General features: G+C 39.0%; 1 protein-coding gene across 3 annotated transcripts in view; it reads left to right on the plus strand.

Moving 5' to 3' along the window:
• The first annotated feature begins 707 nt into the window (after window positions 1-707).
• Window positions 708-20,688, plus strand: part of FBXO34 (F-box protein 34) — a 41,987-nt gene continuing 22,006 nt past the window's right edge. For all 3 annotated transcript variants that reach the window (XR_003567394.1, XR_003567393.1, XM_027842902.1), the window contains exons 1-2: window positions 708-809; window positions 13,780-13,856. The gene's annotated coding sequence lies outside the window, so the exon portion shown is untranslated. The remainder of the gene's footprint in view (window positions 810-13,779; window positions 13,857-20,688) is intronic.

Genomic DNA, 20,688 nt, shown 5'->3' on the forward strand with positions numbered 1-20,688 from the left:
TGTATTAAGAGCAGGGACTGCCTTGCCTTTCTTTTTAACCCCAGCCCACACTGCATAATGCATAGTAGGCGCTTAAAACATTTTATTTACCGTCTGTCATCTGACAAGTCAACTAACTGTCATCCAGTGTTATCCAGTATTAAATAAATGATCTGCAGATTTTGTGATTTTTTTTTTTTTGGTGGGAGAACACGACGCTTCAAAGAGTCTCCTCTGCTGATCATCCGCAGAAGGCTGCCTTAAAGTTAGCAGTCATCTTTAGATGGCATTGGAAATGGCAACAAAAATATTTTTTCCTCTCCCTTTTCCTCCTCCTCCCATTTATGCAGTCACACATTCAAGCTGAATAAAAATGAACCCATAACCTCTTGTAAAGGTTCCCTTCTGCACAGGTTTTGCATCTGCTTTCTTCTTCCTTTGGGGAGAGAGGCCCTTTCACCAGGGGTGGGAGCGGGGGTGGCGTGGCCCAAGTTAAAACAAGAAAGCAAACTTTTCCACGTTTTCCCCTCTCAGGCTCCCCCCGCCCTGGAAGCTCTCAGCCACCTGAAAGGGAGCCCCAGTAGGGAGCGCTGCGGCGTCCCTGCTCCGAAACCACGCCCCCTCCCTTCTAGCCGATTGGCCCGGCGCATGACGCCACGGGATTTTAGCCAAACAACTGGGTTTCGGGGGCGAGCATCGGGCTTTCCCGAGCTGCGCCGGGCGCTCGCTCCCAGTGGCGTCCGGATGGGGGGGGGGAAGGGGGACAGGCCTTCGGACGCCGCAGTCGCCGCCGCCTCTCTCTCCTACTTCCCGGTTTCTGCAGCCTCTAGGTAAGGAGGAAGGTCATGGAGTTGGGGGGCCGCGGTTAGAGGGGTTGTGCGCGGATCCGAGAGTCCCCTTACCGAGTAGCGCTCTTCCCGCCTCCACCTTCCTCGGGGCTGGGCGGGGAGGAGGAAGCGCTGGCCGCCCGCCCTTTCTCCTTCCTGCGGGTGGGGAGCTCCCCTCTTCCCTCCCCCCGTGCCCTCGCTTCCCTCTGGGCCGCCGGCGCAGCCGCTGCTGGGAAGCGCCCGCAGCCCCCGCGGACGTGAACGTGAACGTGTGGGGGAGGGGTGGCGGTGGCCCCGAGACTGGGGTGGGGGTGGGGGGAGTGAGGCCGGAGAGCGGGGGCTGCCCTGCGTGGCTCGGACGTTCCCTTAGGGAGTAAGTAGGGTCGTTTTGGGGGCTGGCCGGGAGCACAGCGGAGTGAGGGTCCTGCCCCCCAAATTTAGGATGCCACCGGACTAGCCCTTCCAGATCTGGGGAGAAGGTGAGCTGGCGATTGTCCTTGCCAGCTTTCTCTTCCCCCCTCCCCTTCCCTAACATTCCCCTGGATCGGTCTGGACGGCTCCCCCTTTTCTTTTCTTCCCCCCCCCCGTTTACCTGAGCACAGGCTTTATTGGATTTTTGGCTTCCGGGCGGCGATGAAGTCTTAAGTGTGTTGTGTATGTGTGGGTGTATGAGTGTATGACATCAGAGGGTTCCAGGAGATGAATTGTGATGTCATTGCAGGCCCCAAGTGAGGTAAAGATTCAGTTAGTAAAAGGAAATGCCATCCCTTGTGAACCCAGAATTGCAAACGCGTTTGAATCAGAACTGTTGGCTGGAAATTTCTCCCCAAGGTGGTTGAAGGAAGCAGACGTTTTGCAATTTTAACTTTGCATGCAGAAAATGGAAATTTCCTTGACTTTATTTAAAGCAAAGGTTGTATTGAACAGCCTATTACAGTGGCTGCTACTTTCTTGACTGTACAAAAAATGGTAAATCTGGGTAGAATTGCGGAGGGGAAAAGCCGAAGTACAAATCCTTGTCTAGGAATCGAATTTGTGGTGTGTGCGTGTGAAGAGTTATTAAGAGAAGTATAGTACTTGCTTCCAGTTGGAATTCTGGTTATCCGATTTACTCCTAAATGCTGTGTAGAGATCAATGCCATTTAACACCATTTATTAAGTGCATATCTGCAAGTTAGTACAGGTACTAAGATAAAGGAAACAGCCTCTGTTCTCTAGGAGCTTACATTCTACTTTGGAGATATTGCAAGTATATTTAACAGCTGCTGACAATTAAATTGTAGGTAACTGAGGAATGAGGTAGGGAGGGGAGGAGCTTGAAGCTTCTCTGGAAAGATTTTGCTTTGCTAGGGACTGGCATCTGTGAGGTAATTTAGCTGAATTCTCATACTGAATAGGAATAGAAGGTGACTTTGAAAAAAATTTTTTCTACTCACTTTGCATTTGGTGGCAGAAACATTTAAAGTTAAAATTATTAGTTAAAATGACATATTTGGATTATTTTAGGACTTATCTGTGTTGTTATTCCTGCCCCTCTTAATTTGGGTAATTGAGGGTTTCTTAGACAAATATCTCTGCAGCAAGCCTTTTCTTGCTTTCCATAAGGCTATATGCATACTCCTGAGGCTTCCTGTCTGAACTGGTAATGATAATCCTGGTTTGTAATGCTTTAAAATATGAAGATTCAGAATTCAAAAAATGTGTATTTTTACCTATACACATTTTTCATTAAAAGCTTTCAAAATAGATTTGGAAACTGGAATAGGAGATTATTTACATTTCGAACTTCTCCATGTCCTATAGCATAGCTTCTTCCACCATTATCTTTGATCGCTTCAAAATATTTTTAAAAGTGGGTGTCTTAACTTGGTATAAGTAGTTTATGAGGGAATTCTTTGAATATAAATCTTGGGTGCTGTTTCCAGTTTCTTAACTAATTTTGGCGTTTTCTAAACTCTTCAGAGTTTTATCCTTTCCTTGCCTTTTGCTTAATTTTCCCTTTGTAATTGACTGTTAACACCTAAGAGGTAATGGATTTTTCTGCTCTGAGGAAGTTTTTGACTTGTTATCCTTGATGCGCTTCACAAAGAAACTGTTGCCTTTTTTGGTCAATAAAAAAAATAGAAGAAATGCTGTACTACCTTAAACAAATACAGATTTTGTTTATGTTCTTAGAGGAAGACAGACTTTGTTTATATAACCCAGTTAAATGGGGTATTTGATTTGATAGGAAAATGATAAAGTAAACAGGTTATGTCAAATGATACTTGTGTTTGACACTCTAAATCAGTCAACCATGCAGGGAAGGGTTTAAAATTTAGAAATTATACAAAAAAAATAAAGATTGTTGAAAGTAGAGGTTAAAATGTGTCTTTGGATCCCAGTAAACTGTTTAAGCATTGATATTTTTAAAAAGGTTGCAAGTATGAAAATAAGTGTTGTAGGTGGTACCACGTTTTTGTGGAGAATAAGGACAAGTGCATGTCATTTGCCTTTGCCAATGTTTTTTGTGCATTGTGCTTAAATATTTCTTGTTCAGTTGTGTCCAACTCTTTGTGACCCCATTGGGGTTTTCTTGGCAAAGATACTGGAGTGGTTTGCTATTTCCTTCTCCAGCTCATTTTACAGATGAGGAAACTGAGGCAAACAGGGTTAAGTGTCTTGTCCAGGTCACACATCTACTAAGTGTCTGAGGCGGTATTTGAACTCATGTCTTCCTGACTCCAAGCCTGGTGCTCTGTCCACTTCACCACTTAGCTGTCCATGCTTACATATAGGCCTATGTAAATTGGCCTATTTAATGGTATTCAAGTGTGAAATGAAAAGAGAAGGGACAACTAAATGTCAATTACAGATCACCCTAGTTATATTATCAAATAATTGTTTGCTGTCATTATAGGTATTTTCTTAGTAGTCACACAAAAATTGTTAGTTAATTGTTAGCTAGTTAATGGAAAAGGACTAGAAAATGGTTTGATATGATGTGATGAAGGAACAGTGATTCAGATATACTAAAAGTAAGCTTGCGTATTTTTGTAACGAGATAAATGTAGAGGCACTTTAACAACTCATCTCTTCTAGAACATTTTATTTTCCACGGTCTATTTCTGCCTCTCACAGTATTTTCCACCTACGCAATGCAGTTTTGGGTCTGTTACACAGATTATAGTTCTTTATAAATGTGAAAATTCAGCAATCAACTGAAGTGGCAGTTTTTCTTTATCTTTTTTTCATTTTAATGCAGGTAGAACATTCAAAATTGGTAAGCTAATGGTGGTTAATGAGATGGCATCTTTTTGGAGAATGAAAGCTTAATAATCAGCCTGAAGAATGTGTGTAAGATTTTATTACTAGTTAAAAGGGGCAGTGGTATGTCAAGGGTTGGGTCTTAAAATAATTTTATCAACATATTGGAAAAGGTAAATCAGGATATTTAATTTTTTTTGTTTTTATGAAAAATTGTGGTTCATGCACTTTATTTTGGAGAGCTTTCATATTCTTGAACTTGATTTTTTAAAGTGAGAAGACCAATATCTTTAGAGATATTCTATATCATCTAAAATTACAAATCTTTAGAATAAAATCTTGGAGAGAAATTATTACATTATAATGAATACCTTCCATGTTAGAACATAAATGACAGAGGCAAAATTCAGCAAGTATATAATCTGAAGTCCTTTGTTAAAACACACAAAAGGAAATGTACTTAGGTCATCTGGAAATTGTATTCTTGACAATTTTGATCTTTAATAATTTATTATTTTCAGTATTTGTTAGTATAATGTTATTTTACAACCAAATAATATATGATTAAAAATTCAATAATTTTATTGAATAAATGCTAACTCATCAGTCTTCCATTGCCAGATGTTTTCTAGTTTGCTCCCCATGGTTTATTTCAGACTTTTTTTTTTTTATTAAACCTTTGATTCTTATTAACTAATTAGATTGTCAGATGGGAGTGTTCCATCCTAAATAAACTGTCATCAGTATATCATTATCAGGCTGGGTTTTGAGTAGCAACAATACAAGGTTAGCCAAGACTGAGAGTTTGTTTTTATTTTATAAAGAGGGGCTGGAAGGGACCATGAGTCAAGGTGGACCAGAGGTTAAGGCCTAGACAAATTGGTTAAATGAGAAGGGGGAGAAGTCCAGGCTAGGAGATCTTAAGAACTGAGCTCACCATCTAAAGCACACGTTCCTCATATTTTTCATGCTTAGATCCAGAGTTGTTCTCTGATCCTACCTCTGGCTAGAGGAAGTGAGGAAGGGGAGGTGAAGGCTGCTAAGGAGCCATGCAGCTGTTGATACCAATTGTTCTTCCATCTATCCTTATAATTTCCAATAGTCTTAGAGAAAAAATTCTTTTTAAACAGAGTACAGTGGAATAACTCTTGGATTTGGAGTGAAAGGATATGTTTTCAAACCCCTCTCTGCAACTTAGTTCTAATGGGACTGTTGCAAGTCATTTTACCTATGGGCCTCAGTTCCCTCATCTGTAAAGGGATTGATCAGGATTACCTTTGAAGTTCCTTCTAGCTTTAACTCTGTAATCCCATTGGGCCTTATTCTAGAATGCAAGATATGATATGGATCCCATTCTCTCTTCATGCTTATGAGACTGACTCTTAAGTATAAACGTCTTTATTTTTTAGCATCTTAAAACCCCCTTGACTCCAAATGTGTTCATTTCAATAAATATTAACATCTGTTACATGTAAGGTACTTGTTAGGTACTGTGAATACAAAGATGAAAAATGGCATGCCTTGCCCTCAAGGAATTGTCAACCTAGTAGACTAGTCTCCTGTTTCAATAAAAGTTTTTGTTTTAGCTTGTTTCTCCCGCTAGTTTTGGTCTGGATCACTCTGATGTAATTTATCAGACAAAAACTGTCTAACATGAGCTATCCCTTTTGCATATTCTTTCCATTGTGCTTAGTTTTGCCCTCTGGGACCAAGTGAAACAAGCCTAAATCCTTATCCATGGAGTCTCGGAGGCAGTTATTGTACCAGTAAGTCTTCTCTCTTCCAGTCTAAACATTGTATGGCATGATTTCAGGGCTCTCTCCACCTTTGTTGTCTTCTAGAAAGTCTCCAGACACGTTCTTCCAAAAATGTGGTGCCCAGAATGGTTTCGGATGTGATTTGACTTGAGTAGAGGACATAAGAGGAATATTGCCTACCTGTGTCTGACACTCTCCCTCTCTCTGAACTTGGCGGACAAGAATGTTTTCCAGTATAAAAAAAAAAAAACAAAACAAAACAAAACAAAAAGAGACTCCACATGAAAGTGACTTTAGGAAACATTCAGCTTTTTGGATATATAATTCAAATTTAATGTGGTTATATTATTCTGCTAGTTATTTACATTCCCTGCTAAACTTCTTTCTGTTTTCTTTTGTGTATTTTAAAAATGGTTAATTGGAGACATTATCCGTGCTTGGAAATACATCCTTCATTTTATTTATACCTATAATCAATATCTCTCAAGTGCTAGGAGATATGCTTCATCATCTATCTTTTTTTTTTTTAAATACTGGAAAAACTTTTTATTGTAGGTGAAGTGGGATAGCTGAACACAGTTTAGATGATTCCAGTTTTGTTGGCAACCTCTAAAGTGTCATGGTATGGAGCAAGTCAAACGTAGGCCTTCTCTCCATCAGGCCACATCATCATTGTGTTGACCTTGGCCACTTCGATGTCATACAGCTTCTTTATTGCCTGATGCTTGTTGACTTTGACGTCCGCAATGAAGACTAAGTTGTTGTTGTCCTCAGTCTTCTTCATAGCAGACTCAGTGGTCAAGGGAAAAGCTTGTTTTTCCGAGAGCCACTTTTCTGAGGTGTTTGGGCTACCGTCTTAGTGTCTAGGGCCCCCCAAAAGTGGGGGACATTCAGATTTTCATCTTTTTGTGGCTGTGAACATCCTTCAACATTGCCTTCTTGGTCTTCAAGGCCTTGGACTTGGCTTTTGTCTTGGGGGGAGCAACTACTTCCTTCTTTCCCTTTGGCCCCATCTTGGGGGAAAGGGGATCATCAGTCTTTGAGTTGTGTTTGGTCATTGCCTCAATCAGTCTTTTACTATTATTTTTCTTTTATGATGTTACAGCCATTATATAAATGGTTCTTGTTCCATCCATTTCACTCTGTATCAGTTCCATTACCTTCATATCAGATAATTGTTCAGATGTTCTCTAGTTTATAGGTAACCACTTTGTTTCTAATCTTTTGCTACAGTAAAAAATACTATTGAATTATTTTGTACATATGGCTCCTCTCTTTCTGTAATTGATATCTTTGGGGTATTAAGTGTAGTAGTTGTATCAGTGAGTCAAAGGAACATACATAGTTTAGTGATTTCCAAATTGCTCTCTACAATAGCTGGACCAATTCACATCTCCATCAACAATGCATTAGTATACCTGTCCTATGGCTCTTGCCACAGTTGTCATTGTCCTTTGTTATCTTTGCCAACCTGATAGATTCTGAGGTGGAATCTCAGAATTGTTTGAATTTGCATTTTTATAACTTGGCTTTTTTCTTTTGAACTATATATCTGGGGAATGGCTCTTGTTTTATATTTGGATCAATTCCCTATATATTTTGGATGACTGACCTTTATCAGTTAATCATTTACCATTTAAATTTCTTTTCTGATTGTTACTGTTTTGTGGGGGTTTTTTTAGTGCAGAAGCTTTTACATTTTATGTAATTAAAACTGTCTGTTTTATCTCCTGTGATCTTTGCCCTTGTTTGGTCTGTCTTTAACCGTAGCTGCAAAATATATTTCCTTCCCTGCTCTTCTAATAATTTGTTTGAAATGTGTTTTTATTGATTGGAGCTTGTTATGGCATATAATGTGACATTGGTCTAGGTATGATACTGGCCTAAGCCTGTTTTCTGCCAGACTACTTTCTGGTTTTTTCAAGTAGTTCTTAATGAGAGATGAATTCTCACCTCAGCGTTTGTAGTCCTTGGATTTATCCAAATCTATTCAATTACATACCTTTGCTTCTGGATTTTATGTACGTAATTTGTTCCACTGACTCCCATTTTTTGAGATAGTACTAAATTGTTTTGTTGGTTAATTTTTTTTTTAGTATATATTGTGTTTCAAGAAACACAATAATATTTTATTTTCCCCCAATTGCATGTAATTTTTTTTTTTTTTAGGCTAGGCAAATAGAGTTAAGTGACTTGCCCAGGGTCACACAGCTAGTAAGTGTTATGTGGAACGAATTTGAACTCAGGTCCTCCTGAATCCAGGGCTGGTGCTCTGTCCACTGCACCACCTAGCTGCACCTCCCCCAATTGCATGTAAAAACAGTTTTTAACATTTGGTTTTTTTTAATTTGAATTCCAAAATTCTCTCCTTCCCTCCCTGAGATGGTAAACAATTTGATGTAGGTTATACATGTCAATCATGCAAAACATATTTCCATATTAGTCGTATTGAGAAAGAAAACAGACCAAAAAAACCATAAAAACAAAATAAAGTGAAAAATAGTATGCTTCAATATTCATTCAGACTTCATCAGTTCTTTCTTTGCAGGTGGATAGCCTTTTTCATTATGAGTCCTTTGTAGTTGTCCTAGATCATTGTATTGTTGAGAATAGCTAAGTCAGTCACAGTTAATCATCATACAGTATTGCTGTTACTGTGTACAATGTTCTCCTAGTTCTGCTCCCTTGAATTTGCATCAGTTTGTGTAAGTCTTTCCAGGTTTTTCTGAAATTGGTCTGCTCGTCATTACTTATAGCACAATAGTATTCCATTACAATCATTTACCTCAACTTGTTCAGGTATTTTCTGAATTGATGGGTATCCCCTTAATTTCAGTTCTTTGTCACCACAAAGAGCTGCTATAAATTTTTGTACAAATAGGTCCTTTTTCTTTTTTTTAATCTCTTTGGGATGCAGACCTAGTAGTGGTATTGATGGGTCAAAGGCTACACAAGTTTTATAAACCTTTGCTGCCTAGTTGATGTTGATGGTAACTGTAATTTTGAATCCTAACCCTGATGTTCAGTGATTAGCTGTCATCTTTGTGTGATCTATGAGTCTGAAATAGGCTATCTATGCTTTTATTTATGTCATTCATAAAATTGTTCAAGAGGGGAGACCTCTTTGCAAGTTCATATCAAACCATTAATGATTATTTTTTGAGTTTGGCTGAAAAATTCAGCTAGTTCTGAATTTATCAAATTGTATTGTTGTCTGGCCCACCTTTATCAATCTTTTATCATCTTAGCATTGGAGATTTTGTCAAATACTTTGGAAAAATATGGGAAAATTATTATCAACATCATTACCTGATCTACTATAAGGAAATGTCAAAAGGAAATGAAATTATTCTGGCAATTTGTTCTTTTTTTTTTTTTAATATAATTTTTAATGGAAAACAGTCATACATCAATTGAAAGTTGCAACTCATTTTTGGAGAATTGTTTATAAATATTTAAGCCTCTATTTATACAAGGCTTTATGTAAAGATTACAAAATACTTTTATCCTTTGTTGTGTTTGGTTTTCACACTTACCTTGTTTATTAGGCAGTGTAAATACAATGATACCCATTTCTGTAATGAGAAAGCAATCTCAAAGAGTCAGTTAAGTGCTTTGCCAACAGTTAGGCAACTGTGAAGTGACAGCTGGCACTCGGACCCAGAATGGTATCGGGTTTGTACAAACCCTATTGAAGGCTAAGTGTTTGTTTTGTGGGATAGTAACTATCTCTCTGAAAAAGGCTCATTTAGTAAGTTCATTTGAATTTAAAATGAATGTTTGATGTTTTTCATCATAAAAATTTCCAGAACTGGCCAAGACTCTTAGCCTTGGGTATGTCCTCTTGTAAGATTCAGGAGCAGAAGCTTCTTCAGATTTCATGTTCATTTCATTGGCATCTCATTCTTCCGTTTTGGGGACAAGGAGGAAACATGAGTCACTGAGAAGAGAAAGTAAGGGAAATGAAAGATGAAATATCGCCCTTGAGACAGCTGATAAGTGAAATGGCCCCTTTATCTCAGTCCAGGAAAAGCTTGGGGATAAGGAAGTTTACTTGAGAGAGAGTGGTCATTAGAGTATAAGTATCTTTTCTGAAAACTGGAAAGTAGAAATACATCTCCAGGGGAGAATGATACACACTAAATTCCTATTCAGCTACTCCTTAGGTATGCCAACTGAACATTTCCTTTTACCTCCCAGTAGGGAATTCCACACGTGAAGATCCAGAGCCCCTCAAATGATGCTATCTTCAGGTTGGTTGGGAGTCCGAGATAGGTGTTGCTAGTAATTTTCCATGTTTGTCAGTCTTTAGATCAACAGACATGAAGTAATAGGAATAGGCACTTTTTAGGGTCATATCCACCTAAAGTTCTTCATCATTCCCCATAACTCTCTGTTTTGGGGGGACTCATTTACTAGAATAGTGCAGCCTCTGGATGAGGATACAATAGTGACTTAGTCTCTTTTTTCTTTGTCATGCTCTTTATTCCAATTACTAGCCCTGATTAACCTCCTTGGCTTTCTCTGCCTTTGTGACAGGAACTTCCTACTATTCACCAAGGAAGAGTTCTTTACAAGTCTCTTAAGTTTCAGAAAGTCTGTGCAACTTCAGCTTAATTTTCTCACAAGGATCTTTCTCCCTACCCAAAAGGGATTGTTCAAAATAAACCCCATATGGCTATGTGGCTATGACTCACTTTAATTTTGAAGGGCCCTTGGCAACTTATTTTTGATATAGGCATAGATCATAGTTCATATCATAGTTCTCTGTGATATTGTCTACTTTTATAGGTTCATATAGTTAGAGTTGGAAGGGACCTTAGTGGACATGTATTCCAATTTCATCTTATATATGAAAAAACTGAGTTACAGAGAGCTTGTGACTTGCTTAAGGTCATGCAGTTATTGCCAGAATCAGGATTTAAATCCTAGTCCTGTAATGTAAAGTTTAGTGATTTTTGAGAGTGTACAGTAGTTGCAAATTGTTTTCCAGAATGGGCTGGCCACTTCATAAACTTCACTAACCAGCCCGTTTATGTGCGTGGCTTCCCAAAGCCTCTCCAACAATTATTATTTTCCTTTTTTTCCCCCCATCTTTGCAAAATCTGATGGTTGTGAGTGTAACCCTGGAGTTTTTTTTTTTTTAATTTTGCATTTTTCCCAGTTATGTGGAACATTTTTTATGTAATTATTGCAAGCGTGCCTTTCTTTTGAGACTATCTATCTATAACCTTGATTGGGAAATGTCTTCTGTCGTGATTTATTTGTATCGGTTCCATATAGGTATGAGATCTGTAAAATCACAAGTTTTTGCAAAGATATTTTTCCCATTTAATTGTGTCTTTTCTGTTTCTTACTGCATTGATGTTCATGTAGAAACTTTTCCATTTTATGTAATAAAAATTGTGTTTTTTCCCTTAAGAAATTCCCGTACACATCTTGTGATAATTGTGGTTTTTCAAGTGTTGTTTGATGTTGTGGTATAAGTGATAGGACTTCAATATGGAGTCACTTGTTAAATGGTCCTAAAAACATATAAATCAGTGACAGCCTGTATTTAGCCTCTGTCTTGACTCATCCTAACCCTTCGAAAGAACAAACAATTGTGGCTCCTGACTGGACAAGGCTTCCTCTTCTGGAATTTCCGATTGTAGAGTCAGACCCTCACCTTAATTTTTGGTCCTGATTAGGAAACTCCCCCACCCAAGCTTGGTATCAATAAGCAAACTAGGGAATTTCCCCACCATATCTGACTCTGATTAGGAATGCCCTCTTCCATATATGGCATGGATTACCTGTTCTCAACCAAGCCTGTCTTTAAGGTACAAAACTTTGCTGCTGAGAACATCCCCCTCTCTGAGTGTGGGCTGCCACTTATATCTTGCCCCTGTATAGTACTCCCTCATGTGAGTGGCCCTTGCTTGCCTGTGTCGCCATTTAGTGTGTGCTTTCCCTGCTTGCTCTACTGCAAAATCCTTTCTCACACTAACTTTCTTGAGTAACAATTTTTTATAAATCTATAACCTGAGCCATGAGGCCAAAATAGAGCACATCTTTTTAATGATATATTCTAGAATTGTGTCAAGAATTAAAGACAAACCCACTGGTCTATAATTAGAACATTTTATACTCTTCCCTTTAAAAAAATTTAAGTCATCCTTCAGTTTTTCATTACCTCTGCTGTTTTGTATGATCTTTCCAAGATCACAGTTGGTCGGAGATTATGTTAACATGCCAGTTTTCAGAACTGAATGATTTAGTTAATGTGGCCCAAATAACTTGAAATCATTATGCACAACTCAGTGCTCTCTCTTAATATCTTCCCAGTTAGATTAGGTATATCAGTTAATATAGTATGGCTCTCATTTACCTTTACAGTCTTACTACATTTTAATCCCTTTCATGTATTCTCTGTTTTAGTAAACTAGGACTTTCTGTTACATTTTATGTCTTAGCATATGATGTCATCCATGCATGGAAAGCTCTCCCTCCTCACCTCTACCTTCTTAGAATCTCTAGCTAGCTTCCTTCAAAGTATAGCTCAGGTGAAACCTCTTTCACAGGGTCTTTCATGATGGTCTTAGTTATTAAAGCTCTCTTCCTCTTGAACTTAATGTAACTTAATGTATAGTTTGTATTTACTTATGTCTGACACCAGTAGAATGAGGAGGAGATAATTGGCTGTATAAGTTTTAACCATCCTATTAGGGTTACCAAAGTTCTCAAATTGCATTGCCAAATCTAGTGGCCTTTTCTCATTCCTCAGACCCCCTAACCTCGCTTGCATCTTTGACATTGCTGATCACCCTGTTCTTTACACTGTTTTCTCCAAGTTTTCACGACACTACTCTCTTGACAACTCAGTCTCTTTTACTGGATCTTCACATGCTGTGGGTATGTCAAGACTCTCTCCTAGACCCTTTTGTCTTCCTCTATATACAGTTTCACATGATCTTACCAGCTCCTATGGATTCATTTTTTATCTCTATGCAAATGAATCGCAGACCTGTTTAACCTTAATCTCTCTTGTGACTTCCAGTCTTCCATCTCCAACTGCCTACTGGGCATCTTAAACTGGGTGTCCAATAGACATCTTAAACTCAACATGTCCACAATTGACTCATTATTTCTTTACTTCCCCCCCAGAAAGGAGAGGGCACCTGTTGAGGGCACCACCATTCTTTTAGTCACCGAGACTTAAGTGCCTGTGCATTTAAAAATGTTACAATGAACCACCCACTTTTTTTTTTTTTGTCTTCATTATCAATAATTGCTCCTTTGGTTGGTGGTGGTTGTCCTTTGTTCTCAAAGAGGACCAAAATGACATCACTATGTTAGAGTCAAGTTACAGTTTGTCTGACTGTGGCTGATCAGACCAAAACAAGCTCAGTTCTCTACCACAGGTCAGGCACAAATAGTCCATGTGAGTATTTGGGGTGGATTTTCTAAATTTGTATTTTTCGAATTTCTTTTGAGCTACTTCAATTCTGCTTTGGTCATAGAGCATGGCAATTTCTCTGATAAGGGCATGCCATGCTGGACAGTCCTGTGCCAGTGTCTCCCATATACAATCAATCCCAAAGTTCTTGAGAGTGTCTTTGTACCACTTTTTCTGACTACTGTGGGAGCGCTTGCCTTGTGTGAGTTCTTCATAAAATAGTCTTTTTGGCAAGCATACATTTGGCATTCGAACAGCGTGGCCAGCCTATTGGAGTTGCGCTCTCTGAAGCAGAGTTTGAATGCTTGGCAGTTTAATTTGAGAAAGGACCTCAGTGTCTGGTATTTTATCCTGCCAGGTGATCTTCAGAATCTTCCTAAGAACTAAATGGCAGCGATTCAGTTTCCTGACATGGTGCTGGTACACTGTCCAAGTTTCACAGGCATACATCAGTGAAGTTAGCACAACGGTTCTGTAGACCTTCCATTTGGTAGTCAGTCTAATATTTCTTCTCTCCCACACTTTCCTTCAGAGCCTCTGAAACACAGAGCTCTAGCTCTGGCAGTTCATGTGTCACATGTGTACCTCCCTGGAAAGTATACTGCTAAGGTAAGTGAACTTATTCATAATATTCAAAACTTTTCCATTTGGTGTAACTAATGGTTTCACCTATGGATGGTGTGGTGCTGGCTGATGGAGCCCCTGTGTTTTCTTGGTATTAATTGTTAGGCCAAAATTAGCATAAGCAGCAGAGAATTGATCCATACTTTGTTGCCTCTCAGCTTCAGAGGCTGCATTGAGTATACAGTCACATGCAGAAAGAAAATGCACCAATGCTTCTTCCACTTTAGTCTTGGTTTGTAGCCTTTTCAAGTTGAAGACTTTACCATCAGTGTGGTAGCTAATTGTGAAATGCTTTGTTAGGCCTTATTGAAGGTGTGTGACAACATGGCTGAAAACATCACACTAAAAAGCATGGGAGCAAGCACGGTCTTGTTTAACTCCATTGGTGACTGGGAAAGCACGAGGGAGCATTGTCCATTATCCAGAACCCAGTCAAGTATGCTGACGTGAAATTGATGTACAATGCTGATGAATCAAATTTTGACATAATTTTCCATAAACTTTCATGACTGACAATATCACAGCCCTTGGTCAGATCTACAAACATTGTGTACAGACCTTTATTCTGCTCCTGGCATTTCTCCTGGAGTTGTTGGGCAGCAAATCGTTCCTCAGCCCTTTCTGAAGCCACACTGGCTCTCAGATGACTGTCTTCAAGTGACGGATCAGTCTATTAAGGAGGACTCTGGCACGAATCTTGCCAGCAATGACAGAGAGAGACACCCCCCAACCCCCCCATGATTGTCACAGGACAGTGTATTTCCTTTACCTTTATAGAGATGGACAGTGGAGGCATCCTTGAATTCCTGGGGGATAACCTTCTCTTGCCATCTAACATGGAAAATTTCACTCAACTTTTCTATAAGCAATGGACTTCTCCCCCCTTTTAAATCTCAGCTGGAATAGAATCAGCACCAGGTACTTTGCCACATGAAAGGAACCTAATGGCATTCCAAACCTCTTCTTCAGTTGGAACTTCAGCTAGGGAGGGATTGACTTCAACCTGAGGTAAATGGTCAATGCCTTCAGCATTGATGACGATCTGTTGAGAACACTATGGAAGTGTTTAGCCCATCTTTCTAGGATCATATCAATAATCAATGTGGTTCCATCAGTACTGAGTAGTTGAGATACATCATAGGTCTTTGGCCCATAGATAGCCTTCAGGGCATCATAAAAGTAAAGTGCTTTGGATTGTTACTATCAGCATAAAACTGAATTTCATCTGTCTTCTTATTGAGCCAAGAATTCTGTATCTCTCTAAACTTTACTTGTACTTTATTTTTGATGGAATTAAATGCTGCCTTCTTAGAAATGGATTTTTACTTTTGATGGCATTAAATGCTGTCTTAGAGATGGATATACTATCCTGCTGGTAAACCCTGTGGAGTTCTCATTTTTCATTTAGCAGCTTCTGAATTTCTCCATTATTTTTGTCAGACCAGTCTTGATGTTTACAAGTGCACCAAATCTCTAAAAGCTGCTCACTCCTTTTCTGTTCCACTGTTGCCAACTGTGTTGGCTCAACTTTCCCCCCAAGTTATCAATAAACTGTTCCGCTTTTGCACTCTAATCTGTTGACAATAATTTTTCTGGTAGTCATTTTGCCTTGGTGCCACTGCTTTTGTTGAATGTGAATATTTAGTTTGGAGAGGATAAGTCTATGATCAGTCCAGCTCTCTGTGTCATACATTGCCTTCTTCACTCTTATAGCCTGCCTCTTCTCCTTACAATTACATAGTCTACTAAATGCCCATGTTTGCTGCAAGGGTGCATCCACAAAATTTTATTGTGTTAAGGTAAGTGGAAGACAGTATTGGTGATGAGAAGGTCATAAGATGCAAAAATCTTCAGTAGTAAGTGACCATTGCTGTTGCTGTTTCCAATTCCATTCCCCCTCAAGGTCTCCCTGCCATGTCTGGTAGTCTGTGCCTACTCTAGCATTAAAGTCACCTGGAATTATAAACTTGTCTTCTTTCGGCACATTGATGATAAGGGTCTCCAGGTCTTCATAAAATTTTTCTCTGGCCTCATCAAGGTTGTCATGGAGGGAGCATAGGCACTGATGGTGGTATCACGGTATTTTCCTACAAGTGGCAATCACATTGTCATGAACCTGTCTTTCACTCCTTTTGGTAGGCATACAAGCTTATTGACTAGATGAGTTTTGCAAAACCTATACCAGCTTCACGGTGCTCCCCTTCACTGTGACCTCTATGGAAAAACATGTATCTCACTCTGACTTCATTTGCTAGCCTTGTTTCACTCAGGGCTGCTGTTTGGATGCGATACCTACTTCTCTTGCAACAAGAGCTGTTCATCTTTCAGGTCTACTGGATTTTGTGTTGTCTATAAATGTTTGCACATTCAGTGTACCGATGGTGAATGGAATCATCTTTGCAGAAGTTTTTGTACTTTTTTTGTATTTTGACCACAGGGTAGGATCCCCACCTACTGTGGTAATCAGGTGAGGGTGGGGTAAGCAGACAATTTTTAGGGCACCCTTTCTAGCCCTTTCCTCACACCAGGGGGTGAGCAGTGCAATCCTTAAAAGGTTCTTCAGACACCCAGGGGGCTGCCAAATCCCACTGCTGCTTCAAGTGAGAAGATGACCCTATAGCCTGGGCCTCTTGTGTGCAAGGTTATGACTACAGCTCTCAGTGTATGCTGCTTTGTCACTTAACTGTAGCCACAGGACTTTGAGATAGGTAAAAATGGTAAAATGGTATGGGTGATCCATGTCTTTTGATTTGTGTGTAAATCGGATTTAAGTGAGGCAGAGTTGCCGTCAGTCTCACTTTCTCTTCAAGAGTCATCACGATCTAGTGGCAGTATGTGGCAGTGACAGTAGATGACCTTTGCATCTTTGTCTAACCAAGCTCTAAATGATCCCCAGTGCCTCCTTCAGATACCTTCATGGCTGTTGGAACAAATTTTTTCATCCACCTATTCCACCGGAGATGTCTTCACATAACTCACTGATGAATGTGAGACCCCTCAGTTACCCACAACCTGGTTTAGCTCATCTGCCGAGCCGGTTTACCTGAGTGTGGCCGTTGTGCCTGCTACAGCTTGTGGGAGCCACAAGCTGAGAGTTAGGCAGGTCAGGTGGACACCAGAGGTGGAAAGCAGCCCTTCATACCAGAGGTACCAGTCATCCTTGAACACACCCTACACCCCAATACCTCCAATAGAAACCGAGAGAAAGAAAGGGGGGAAAATGTAGCAAATAAGCTGCATTAAGCAGAATTTGCACAGTAGCCATGTCAAAATGTGTGCTTTTCTCCACCTGGCGTACGTTTCCATTCTTGTGTTAGGAAATAGGTAACATGTTTCATTGTAGGTCTTCTAAAGACGTGATTAGCCATTGCATTGATCAATTCTTACGTATTTTAAAGTTGTTTTTCTTTACATTGTTGTTATCCTTGCAAAATTGCCCTTTAATACTACTCAGGATTCTCTAAAATTATCTCTTTTGTCATTTCTTACATTGTGGTGATAATCCATTAAATTCACATACCACAATTTGTTTAGCTGTTCCCTAATGTCTAAGAAGCATTCTAAGATGTCCTCTTATAGACTAGTTCTTTTCTTTCGCCTCTTAAAAACTTCGTAACAGAACCAACCTACCCCCATGGCTTCTGTTTTTCTTTTTTAGTTCTCTTCATACCCTTTGAGGACTTTAAAGTTCTGAAGGGACAGTTATTTCTTTTATCCCTTTTATAATGTTAGCAGTACATCATATAATTGCTCCCATTTGCTCAATTTTGTATTTCTATGTTTCTCTCGATTCTTGTTTGTATTTCAAAAGGTTCATTTTTTTTTCCTCTGGCAGAATTATGCTTAGCTTTGCAGGGTAAGTTATTGTTTGCTGTGAGCCTGTGTCTTTTGCCTTTTGGAAAATGTTGTATTCTAGGAGCCCTTCATTCATAGTAGAAGTTGTCAGTTTTTGTGTGACACTGACTGTGGTTTCTTGGTGTTTAACTTTCCTTTTCCTGGATGCTTTGTAATATTTTCTCTTTAATATTCTGGATTTTGGCTGTGCCATTCCTGGGACTTTTCCGTTTGGTGTTTTTTCAGGAGCAGAACAGTGGATTCATTTGATGTTCATTTTTCCATCTGGTTCTAGTAGATATGGACAGTTTTCATTTCTTATTACTTGAAATATAGTGTCAAGGCTTTTTTTTTTTAAATCTTAAGTTTTCAGGGAGTCCAGTAATTATTAATTTCTTTTCCTTGACCTTTTTTTCCCATTTTTACGGTCTTTATTGTGTTTTAATGTTTCTGATTGTCTTGTGGAGTCATTGATTTTCTATTTGGTCTGTTCTAGTTTTCAGGGGGTCTGTTACTTGGTAAGGTTTGCCATTTTGTATTCCAAGGTATTCTTCCGGTTCTTTGTTTGAAAGCTTTTATGCCTTTTTGATGTCTTTTAAAAAGATGAGATAGATTTATTTATTTATTTATTTATTTATTTATTTATTTATTTAGGCAATTGGGGTTGACTTCTCCAGGGTCACACAGCTAGTAAATGTCAAGTGTTTGGTCTGAGACAGAATTTGAACTCAGGTCCTCCTGACTTCAGGGCCCATCCACTGCGCCACCTAGCTGCCCCAACATGAGACTTTAAACCCTCGCAGGACATTTTTCAGAGTAGAGCTGCCCCAGCTTTGCAACTTATCTGATTAAGTTCTCGGGATCTAACCGTTTGGAAGAAAGGTCAAGTTTGTTAGACACAGTCAGAGGAATTTGTGTATGTCTTTTCATATCTGTGTGGGTGGCCACCTTATCTATTGTATATGGTAAGTCTTAATGTGTGCAGGTATGAGCCTTTGCTTTAATAGCTTTAAGTCATCTTATCTGATGACTTATCTGGTCTACGACTAAACCAGTTTTAGCCACACTAGAACTTTGGGGATTCCTGGAAGTGTCTCTAATAACAAGGGAAGTTGAGCCTAACCCTGGGAAGAGAGACTGGAAAGCTGACCTTACCAAGCTCTTGGCATTAGACAGCAAATCTGGACAGTATGTGGCACCTGAGACCAGAGGCCCAGTCTGTGAGGCCAGAGTTTAATTGCTCCTAGCCGCACAGGAAATTCTAGGCTCTGTCAGTAGATTCTCAACTTGGTAAACATGTTTTTCAGCATTTGCCTTGTTTTGGTGTCAGTTCTGTTTTTTTATTTAGCCATATAAAGGCCTATGAAGTGACTTCCATAATAAAGGAGTTTGTTGTCCATGAGATCACCAGCATCTCAAACCACCCTCACCCCCAAATGCTTAATCAGAAGTCCTTCTATTCATTTTGAGTGCTTGACCAGAATTGGTCAATGAACTCATCTGCCCGAGGAGTGGCTAATAGGAAGATCAGCAGATCCTCAGGAATGAGAAAAAAGGCACAGATGATTTTTAAAAAACAGTTTCCTTGTTATAGGAGTAGAGCTACTCTCAGGCTTCTGTTGATCAGTAAGATTTGAGAACAGAGCTTCTACTATGCAGGTAACATCAGAAATCTAACGTAGAGAAAGTTGGGAACATTAGAGTGAGCAGTGGAGCATATAAAAATGACTTTCCTGGAAAAGTCAGCATTAGCATTTCATCCACTAGAGACATGAAATGTTCAAATTATTGGACAAAATGAATTTGGTAAATTTTTAAAAAAAGGATCATTTAGTGTTTAAATTAAGAGTGCATTCAATGTTGGGGTTTTTTTTGGTGGGGTGGTATGAATGTTGATAGCAACGGAAATGTTTGTTTCTTATCTTTTATGTGAGTTTGTGTTAACTATTTAGTAAGGAGGAAATAGAGATCCTTCACAGAACTGAAGCCAGTTTAAAAGTTCTTCTCCAGTGGAAAAAAGGGAAAAAAATGTTTTGAAGCTTCTTTAACTGGATTTAATACTACCTTGTAGCTATTGTCCTCTACAGGTTGGAAAGACAGAGGCTTGTTTAAATTGTATTGAGCCAAAGAGTTTTCTTTGGAAAGGGCAAGTAATTGGGAAAGGCAAAATTTCATTTTAAGAATGGTTTATTACTCTAAGCACTGTGAGCTTCACAATGATGTGGCAGAATTTAATTGTCTGGTAAATTAGAATCAAAGTCACCTTAAAAGAATTGGAACATGCAGTGCATTTGCAAGTTCTTAAGTAAGAAACCAAATTGTAAAAGTTTTATGTGGCAAAATGAGAAACTGCAAATAAATGTGAAGAGTTCAGCTGTGATCACCTGAAAAGCAGCTTACAATCAATTTGAGATGCATAAGAAAACTTAACAAAAGATTGAGTGGAATTAAAGGGATATTAGGTGAAAGCAATCTGAAAGAAGAGAAATGTATGGTTAAGAAATTAATAGTATTAGGAAGAAAAAAATAATCAGCAGGAACAAATATGGACAATACAAGGTCCTCATTTTTTTCAGCTATCAAATCTCTAGTGAAGATCAACTTAAAAAAAAAAGCCAGAGAGAGAACACTCAGGATTGTAGACAGTGAATGAAAGTTTAGCGTTTAGATCTCATTGAGATGAGAGGAGATTGCCAGACCAGTTAAACTGTGAACTCCACTTGGAGAAACGCTTATTTCTTCGAAGTTGGAATTAGTTTTAAAATGTCTAATATTTTCAAGCTTAATTTCATAGATTTTGATTTTCTTGTGAATGTGGAAAAGTCATTGGAATCGAGTAGTAGCTATTAAAATTGAACAGTGTAAAATTTGGATTTATATTGGGTTTGTTAAATTAAGTGGGGATAATTATTCAAAGCATAGTTGATCTGTGCAGTGAATGTTAATTGCTGATGCCATACCTACATACCTGTGAGCACAAAAG

Source organism: Vombatus ursinus, unplaced genomic scaffold, assembly GCF_900497805.2.
Source record: "Vombatus ursinus unplaced genomic scaffold, bare-nosed wombat genome assembly UNPS02014893.1, whole genome shotgun sequence".
Taxonomy (NCBI): domain Eukaryota; kingdom Metazoa; phylum Chordata; class Mammalia; order Diprotodontia; family Vombatidae; genus Vombatus; species Vombatus ursinus.